The sequence below is a fragment of the Glycine soja genome, chromosome 15, assembly GCF_004193775.1.
Source record: "Glycine soja cultivar W05 chromosome 15, ASM419377v2, whole genome shotgun sequence".
NCBI classification, from domain to species: domain Eukaryota; kingdom Viridiplantae; phylum Streptophyta; class Magnoliopsida; order Fabales; family Fabaceae; genus Glycine; species Glycine soja.
This window is the reverse complement of record NC_041016.1, coordinates 25008973-25018076: the sequence shown is the minus strand read 5'-3', so window position 1 is coordinate 25018076 and position 9104 is coordinate 25008973. Positions and strand designations below refer to the sequence as shown.

Sequence of the window (9104 nt, the reverse complement as noted above, 5' to 3'; positions counted from 1 at the left end):
AGCACCCCTAAAAGCTAATTCAAATTGTAGATACCAACAAATCTTTTGTTGAGTCAATCTAAAAGCATTTCATCGGACCATCCCATAACAACATAATTGTACAAAAACACCCTAACATGCTCCTTCACACCAAGTACTTTCTAATCTATGGTTTCATTCTTGAACCCTATCCTAGGACGCCATCAATTCAGCACAACAGCTTCACCTTCTGGACCCCTTTGTCCATTTACAACCAGAAGTTTCTCCCCACAAGCCTTGAAAGCCAGGCCCCATCCATTAGAAGAATCAGCCCGTATTGGAAGCCTTCCCAATTCACTCCAAGTGTTCCTTTCCTTGTCATATTTATTCACCATGTTGCTTCGATGCTCAACGACATACAGCTGGTTATCCACAACTGCCACAAGTGGAGGTGCCTGAGCACCCCCATTAACATATGGTTACATACCCTCTATTTTCCGCCAATTTCTAGTCTTAAGATCATACTCCTCCCCACAAGTCAATGAAACAATAGGACTTGACATGCCACCAATCACATAGAATTTGCCATCCATAAAAAAACTAGAGCACAATGTACGTGGTGTATGCATGTTTGGCAATAGTTCCCATGTACCTGAATTTGAGTCATACAACTCTGCCAATTCAAGAACATTTCCATATTTATTAGTTCCACCAGCAACAATAGCAATTGAACCAAGACTTCCAGATCCGAACAAGCAGCGAGGACTGTTCATCTCCTTACACTTCACCCAATTGCAAGAAATCAAGTTGTACTTCCAAATGGAAAAATCCATTAATTCCCGATCCAAAACCAGTATTTCACTCCCCACAGCCAAGGACTCCTTCTCTGCATGATTAAAACACTCATCACAAGGTATCTTAGGTAATGTTATCCATCTATTCCTCTTGGGGTCAAACACCTCCCACCCTCTTGGATCACAAACCAAATAAACCAAATGCTCTAGCTCCACAATCCCCAGCTTCTTCCTCAACTCAAATAGATGCCTGCTCCTAATTAGCAAGTTGTACCTTTTATTTATACTTGATAGTGAAGCATAATCAGATCTACTAGCCCAAGCAAGACAATTCAGCACAACATCATAAAAAAAACCAGGAAGAAGCGAATCATTTGCTCCAGCTCTAGGAAAACCATCATTCACTCCTTCCCTTGTATCCAATTCAACAAAGCTATTATTCACCTTCTCTACATCCTCCTACAAGGAACAATCCTTGCGTATTCTCTTTTTCATGTCAATAAACCTTCAGTGAATCCCAACAAAAACTTGAATAAGCAACCCACAGCCACAAAGTCCTTCCCAACAAAGTGCATGCCACTAATCTCTATCTCCATATTCTTTCCCTCAAATCTATGATCTTCAATTAAAATCTGTGATCTTCAATTAAAATCTGTAATCACCTTATACTAAATAATCATCCTTTCACTGGACTTACACCCATCTGGTACATTAATTGGAAAACCATAACCTCATATAAAATGAGAATAAAAAATATGTTAGCAGAAACTTATCTGATAGAAGAACATGCCAAAGTTGATGAGGGCCTGCTTTTGTGTGTTTAGATGTTGTTATTGCTCTCAGATAGGGACAAGCAGATGCAAAATTAGTAAATGATGTTACTAGAGAACCCTGCAATAGTTGATCCAGATAAGGCATGTCATCAGCCCCAAAAAATTTCCATGCTTGCCCCTTCATCTTAGCTCCAATGTCTCCTTCAAGTAGAGTTGCAGCACCAACTTCTAAGAAATTATATGCTCTCATGCCTTGTGAATTTACAACATGATCATTGTATTAAAATATATTTGAAAAACAATAAATTTATGAAGCAATTTAAGAAGGGATAAATTATAAAGAACAATATAAATATAAACAACAGTGGCCATTAACACAACACCTACACCTATAGATTAAAACCAGATATAAAATATTAATTACCTGTGAGCTTTCATTGATCGTGACTGTTGCTTCTTAATTCTTAATAGCATATTTAACATACATATTAGGATATTAATAAACATGCAATCAATAGTTTTAGAGCCAGATTTTTTTTATTAAGTTTAGGTATTAAAAATTTAGCAAACTTAACTCCATGTGAACGAAAATTGCTTGACCAATAATTACACGCTCTTGTGTCAATGATATATGAAAGACATTCATATTGCACCGGTTGATTCATCAACATTAATCCAATTCAATAGGGAAATGATACGTATATATGAAATGTGGTTGGACCCCTTATTATGATAGGCAAAATTATTTTTAATGAATTAACAGCAGAGGATGACTAAAGTGAATCAGGTGCACATTTCCATTTTTTTGTGTTGCTGCTTGTGTTCTGTATAGAAGGCTACCTCTGGTTTTAAAACTCTGGTCTCGTGCACACACTCTTGTATAGTATGCTTTAGTTGTTATCATTATTTTTGTAAATCTGGTATTTGTAGGTTCAAAAGATTGCCTGACATTAGTCTAACACAAATGGCCAAATTTGGATTGACAATTTTTTTAATTTAGATTAGGTTGAAATGATGATGAACTTATGAAAATCCCCAATTCATTCATAAATGTGATCCGTTGAAAACCCATATCCACATGTATTTGTCGATGACATATACATATGTCGTCTGTGTGTTTGAATAAATTTTGTTTACACAATTGTACTCCTACTCTGGTGTTAAACATACTTTATTGTTTGTAGGTGGTACTATTAAACCCTCTATCGTCTATTAAGGATACAAGGTTTCTACTTGTTGCTTAACTGAACATACACTCATCTAATAATCACCGGTGTTACCGCAACCTAAGTTTTTGTTACTAGAACCTTTTGAGCTATGTATGTCATTATGACACTTATGTCATTAATTATTAAATTTGTTGTTCACATGTGACCATTGTTTAGTATTACATTTTTCTACATTGTGAGTGAACCATAGTTCCCCATTTGAGATTGAATACAACGATTAATATAGACAGTTTTGATTAATTGTTGTATTGAATCTTGAATTGTCTGTTTGGACAGTTTGGGAAGACTAATTATTTTTAATTAATTCTTACTTATAAGTTAAGTATGTTGTGTTATTTTTAACTAAATTTCGGTTTAGTGCATCTTGCTTTGTTCTCTGGGTGCATACATGATCGAGGTGAATTGATGTCACCGCTATCATGTCGTGTACTTGGAGACCAAAGCGAAATGCTACCAAAATTTCATCAAATTTAACATAACCGTCTTAACTTGTTTGTTTGAGTCAAGTAAAAAATTGTCTTCCCGAATGGGATAGGGTCACACCTTTTTATGAAAAAAGAGAGGTTGTCATGCATATCGGATAATCTACCCTGTATGATAGTACACCAAAGATGGATCGAAGTTGGATGAAAACAACATGCATAAGACACGAGTATGAGCATGGGGTTGAAGAATTCTTGCAATTTGCCTAAGAAAATGCACAAAAATGGGTGGAGAATATTTGTGTCCATGTGTTAAATGCTTGAATGGGCGACGACAATCATTGGATGACATTAGAACACATCTTATATGTGACGGTATCAGTCCTACTTATACAAAATGGATATGGCAAGGTGAGTTACCAGAAATGTCAACAGCCCCTCCGACTGATGCAGTTGATGTACAAGTCGGTGATCATATAGAAGACATGCTATGTGATCTCGAACAAGAGGGTTTTAGGCAAGCACATGCACCTTGTTATGAAAAATTAGTTACTGATTCTAAGAAGCCATTGTATCTTAGATGCACAAACTACACACGGTTATCGGGGGTGTTAGCTTTGGTGAATTTGAAGGCAAAATTTGGGTGGAGTGACAAAAGCTTCAATGAATTAATTTTGTTATTGAAAAATATGCTTCCTGTAGATAACATGTTATCGAAGAATCATTACGAGGCAAAGAAGATATTATGTCCCGTGGGTATGGGATACTAGAAAATACATGCTTGCCCTAATGATTGTATTTTGTATAGAAATCAGTTTGCCCAAATGTGCAACTGCGCTACATGTGGGGTGTCATGCTACAAAGTGAAGTATGATGAATGTAGTGATGATGCAGGCACATACAACGATCGTCCAACAAATGTGTGTTGGTTTCTTCCAGGAATACCAAGGTTTAAGCGATTGTTTGCTAATGCACATGACGCAAAAAACCTATCATGGCATGCTGATGGGAGGATAAATGATGGATTGCTCCGTCATCCTGTTGATTCTCCTCAACGGAAAACAATTGATCAGTTGTATCCGAAATTTGGACAGGATCCCAGAAACCTAAGGGTTGGTCTTGCTTCCGATGGAATGAATCCTATTGGTAACTTGAGCTGCAACCATAGCTCGTGGCCTATTTTGCTAATCATTTACAACCTTCCTCCTCAGTTGTGCATCAAGCGAAAATACATTATGTTGTGTATGATGATAGCTGGTCCAAGACAGCCAGGAAATGACATTAATGTCTATCTTGCTCCCTTGATTGAAAACCTAAGAAATTTGTGGGTAGAAGGGGTTGATGTGTATGATGGGAATCTTTAGCAGAGCTTCAGGTTGCGTGCAATCATATTTTGCACCATTAACAACTTTCCAGCTTATGGGAATTTGAATGGATATAGTGTCAAAGGCCACCACGCATGTCCTATATGTAAGAAAGACACAAGTTACATCCAACTAAAGCATGGAAAGAAGACAGTGTATACAAGGCATCCTTATCACCCATATCGGTGAATGAAAAAAGCATTTAATGGAACATCTGAGATTGACAGTGCACCAAAGCCTTTGTCAGGTAACGAAGTTTTTGATCAGGTGAAGGTCATCATAACTATGTTTGGGAAAACACAAAAAAAGGATAGGTCTAACAAGAACATTTGGAAGAAAAAGTCAATCTTCTTTGATATGCCTTACTGGTGGAATCTACATGTGCGACATTGTTTAGATGTTATGCATGTTGAGAAAAATGTGTGTGATAGTTTAGTTGGCACTCTTCTTAACATTAAAGGCAAGACAAAAGATGGTTTGAAATGTCATCAAGATTCGGTAGAAATAGGCATACGACAACAGTTGCATCCAGTATCACAAGGTCGTTGAACGTATTTGCCCCCGGCATGTCATACCATGTCAATGACAGAGAAAATTTTTTTTTGTCATTGTCTTAAAAATTTTAAAGTCCCACAAGGATACTCTTCAAATATCAAGAGACTTGTATCCGTTAATGAGCTGAAATTGGTTGGGTTAAAGTCTCATGATTGTCATGTTTTAATGCAACAATTATTGCCTATAGTCATTTGCGGTATATTGCCTAACAAAGTTAAGGTTGTCATAACTCAGTTCTGTTTTTTCTTCAATGCGATCTACAGCAAAGTCATTGACCCTCAACAATTGGATGATATGGAAAATGAGGCTACCATTATCATTTGTCAATTGGAGATGTATTTTCCGCCAGCATTTTTTGACATTATGATTCACTTAGTTGTTCATCTTGTATGAGAGATATGGTTGTGTGGGCCCATCTATCTGCGGTTGATGTATTCGGTTGAGCGGTACATGAAGGTGTTGAAAAGTTATACAAAGAATCAATATCAACCAGAAGCAAGCATTATCGAAAGGTATGTCGAAGAAGAAGCTATTGAGTTTTGTTCTGAGTACATAAAAACTGCTACACCTGTCGACCTTCCTGAAAGTCGTCATGAGTCTACATAGCAAGGTAGGGGAACACGAGGATTCAATGTTGTAGCCATGGATCACCAACAGGTCTCACAAGTGCATCTATATGTACTCAACAACACAACAGAGGTTATCCCACACATAGATGCTCAAAAAGAAAATGTCGCAGCTAGTCACCCAAACATGAATATGATGAGGGTGTTGCAAGAGCACAATAAGACTTTCATTAATTGGTTTAGAAAAACAATATTCGCTAATGATAGTGCTTCTAAAAAATTAAGATTGTTAGCTGTTGGACCAAACCTCAATGTCCTCACTTGGAAGGGATATGATATCAAAAACTATTCTTTCTACACAAAGTCACAAGATGATAAAAGTACCATGCAAAATAGTGGGGTGACTGTTGATGCTCATTCTAATCACTTTAGTAGTGCATTAGATAACAATCTGATTCAAGCATCCATGTCTTATTTTGGAGTCATTCAAGAAATTTAGGAGTTTGATTATAGTGAATTTAGAGTGCCTGTCTTCAAGTGCCAATGGGTTAATGGAAATGTGGGTGTCCGTCAAGACAAAATGGGGTTTACTTTGGTTGACCTTTAAAGGGTTGGTTACAAGGATGAGCCTTTCATCATGGCAGCATAAGCAAGACAGGTGTTTTATGTTCAAGATCCGAGTGACTCAAGATGGTCAGTTGTTCTACAGGGGAAAACAAGTGGTATCCCTTACGATTTTGATGCTTCAACACTTGATGTTAACGAGATGCCCATGTTCTCCCTACAAATGCCTTCCACAAATGCTGAAAATGAGGACAATGATGTATATGCAAATCGTATCGATCATGATGAAGGTTTATGGGAGAACACGGCTACGTAACTGCGGTATATACGCAAATAATGTTTAACATGTTGAAAAATTATATTTTAAAATTTACAATTAATTGTCTTTAATTAAAATTTCATGCTTACATGTTGTTCTAATTAACTTGTCTTACATTTTTTTTTTGTCAAGGGCCATGGCAACACCCCCGAGTTCCCCTCCACCTTCAGATGCTCCAAGTGCAACTACAAAAAGGAAGACTAGACAAACTACCCAGCTCAGAAGATTGACTGGCAGAAGTTTGGATCAACCACGACCTACTATCAATGTCAACCCTATTACTGGTAGAGGATCTGGCTCTCGTAAAGAAAAATTGCATAGTTACCTGGGGGTAGTAGCGCGGGAGAAAATCCCTATTGTACATTCCAGTTGGAAAGTTGTCCCTGAATCTCTAAAAAATCTTATATGGGATGGCATTTTGGTAAGTGCACTTAAGTAACCATTTTGGTTTTATTTTTTTTTAATTAAGTTGCAAAGGTCGTTGTTGACTAAGCGTTTGAAAACAATTTATTGTTGTAGGGTAAATTTGACATTCTTGAAGGATCAATTGCCAAGAAGAGGTCATGTTGACGGTTGCGACGAGATGGAGGCAATTTAAGTCCTCCCTTACCACTAAATATGTATATGCTGACAAAGACAGTGAAGATAACCATGATCCATCTGCTAAGTATGGTTTGGATCCAGAAACTTGGGAATAATCTGCAAAGAGTTGACAAACCCCTAATTGGCAGGTTTGAATTAAATTGTTTTTAGACAAAATTTGAGTTAGGTAAGGTTTGTTAAACTCATTATTTAATGGATACTATTTTTACATCCTGACAGGGAAAACGGAAAAAAGCTCAGGAGATTCAAAAATTCAATGACTGCCCCCACTTACTGTCTCATGGAGGGGGGGTATGATCTTCTAAAAAAAATTGATAGACGAGAAAAGGAAGACAAAACTCTATCAAGCTGAGTTTACCGAAAATTCAACTATGATCGTAGACCCTCCATCCCCGATTGCAAGACATGTCAAGTGGAAGATGGCCAGAACAATGCGGTATGGCCAACTGACATTTACGACGGCTCAAGAAATCTCTGACAAAATTGTAAGTTCAATTTACGAGTTCATTTGAATTACAATTTTTGTAATGAAAACTGTCATACCCTAATTTCGTCCGGGGACCTTTGCTTGATGACATGCGACCTTTCTTTGGTCCTTGTGAGGTGCTTGGCATCCATCATTAGGCAATTTGTGAAATTCCAGGACATGCCGAAAAACCAAAAAATATTGATGCACAATCCGTAAGTTTCCATGACACACCGGAAATCAAAGGGAAGCATCGTTGCATAATTAAGTGAGGTTCCGTAACATTCCGTAAGTCAAAAAGGGGATGATTATGTAATCCGCAAGGTTCCGTAACATTACGGAAAGAAAACAAGTATCGTTACGAAATTCGTAAGTTTCCGTAACTTTACGAAAAAAGAATCACCAAAAAAAAAGCAGAGGGGTGTACTTAGTAAAAATGGGGGTGCAAATAGCACCCAGGCCCACTTGGGCCCTCCAGAATATTCCTCCAGAAGGCTGTTGCTTCTGGAGGAAGCAACCTGGCTCGCCTGGGCGAGCAGGGCGGCAACCACCTCCCCTATTTTGCTATAAATAGGGGAGGAAGTGAAGAAGAAAAGGGTTCAGCCCCTTTGGCAGTTCTCTCTCTTTCGAATTTGCTTGGCAAAATTGTTTCCGTGAAGAAAATCTAAGCCGAGGCGCTTCCGAAACGTTTCCGTAACGTTTTCCGTGAAGAATTTCGCAAAGGTTTCAACCGTTCTTCGACGTTCTTCATTCGTTCTTCATCGTTCTTCGATCTTCAACAGGTAAGTACCACGAACCAAGCTTTTCGATTCATTCTATGTACCCGTAGTGGTCCACATTGTGTTTCGTGCATTTTTATTCTCGTTTTGTTTACTTTTTATACCCCCTCTTGACGTGCTTAAGCCATTTTACTTAAGTCATTTCTCGCTTAACTTAAAAATAAAATAAATTTCCACCGAACGTTTGAATTGTATTATCCGTTAACTTCGGTTAAAATGAATTCCGACCGTTCGGTCGTGCCGTAACCACGTTGGAAATCAAAAAAAGAGGTAAAAAATAATATAATAATAAAAAAAAACATCTTTTAGTAAAATAAAGCGAAAAATCAAATCAGACGTTTTCTCTTTGGGATTTCTCATTCTTAATCGAATTGATTAATAACTAAAGTGAAACTAAGGCTAAAATCAACTCGCCTAGTCAAGCTCGTCCACAAAAATAGGCTTTTGAAGTTTGTCATTTTAATTTCTCACTAAGTAAAATGGATCATTTTTAAAGGTCCAACGCCTTAAAATGATCACCACTTAAGTAAAAAAGGGATCACTTGATAAGAAAGAACTACGTAGGTCTGATTTTCTCATCCCAAATTGAGGAATACGTAGGAGCAAAGGGAAACACCCCTGTCGACCACAAAAAAGGAAAAATATAAAAAGGATATAAGGACATAAAAGGGAACGTAAAAATCAAGGTCATGTTTGCACATTCGATTAAAGG

The 9104-nt window shown here is 37.5% G+C and overlaps 1 pseudogene; it reads right to left on the bottom strand.

Annotated features, from left to right (window-relative positions):
- Nucleotides 1-53: 53 nt before the first annotated feature.
- LOC114386005 lies at nt 54-1775 on the bottom strand (annotated as a pseudogene).
- Nucleotides 1776-9104: the final 7329 nt, after the last annotated feature.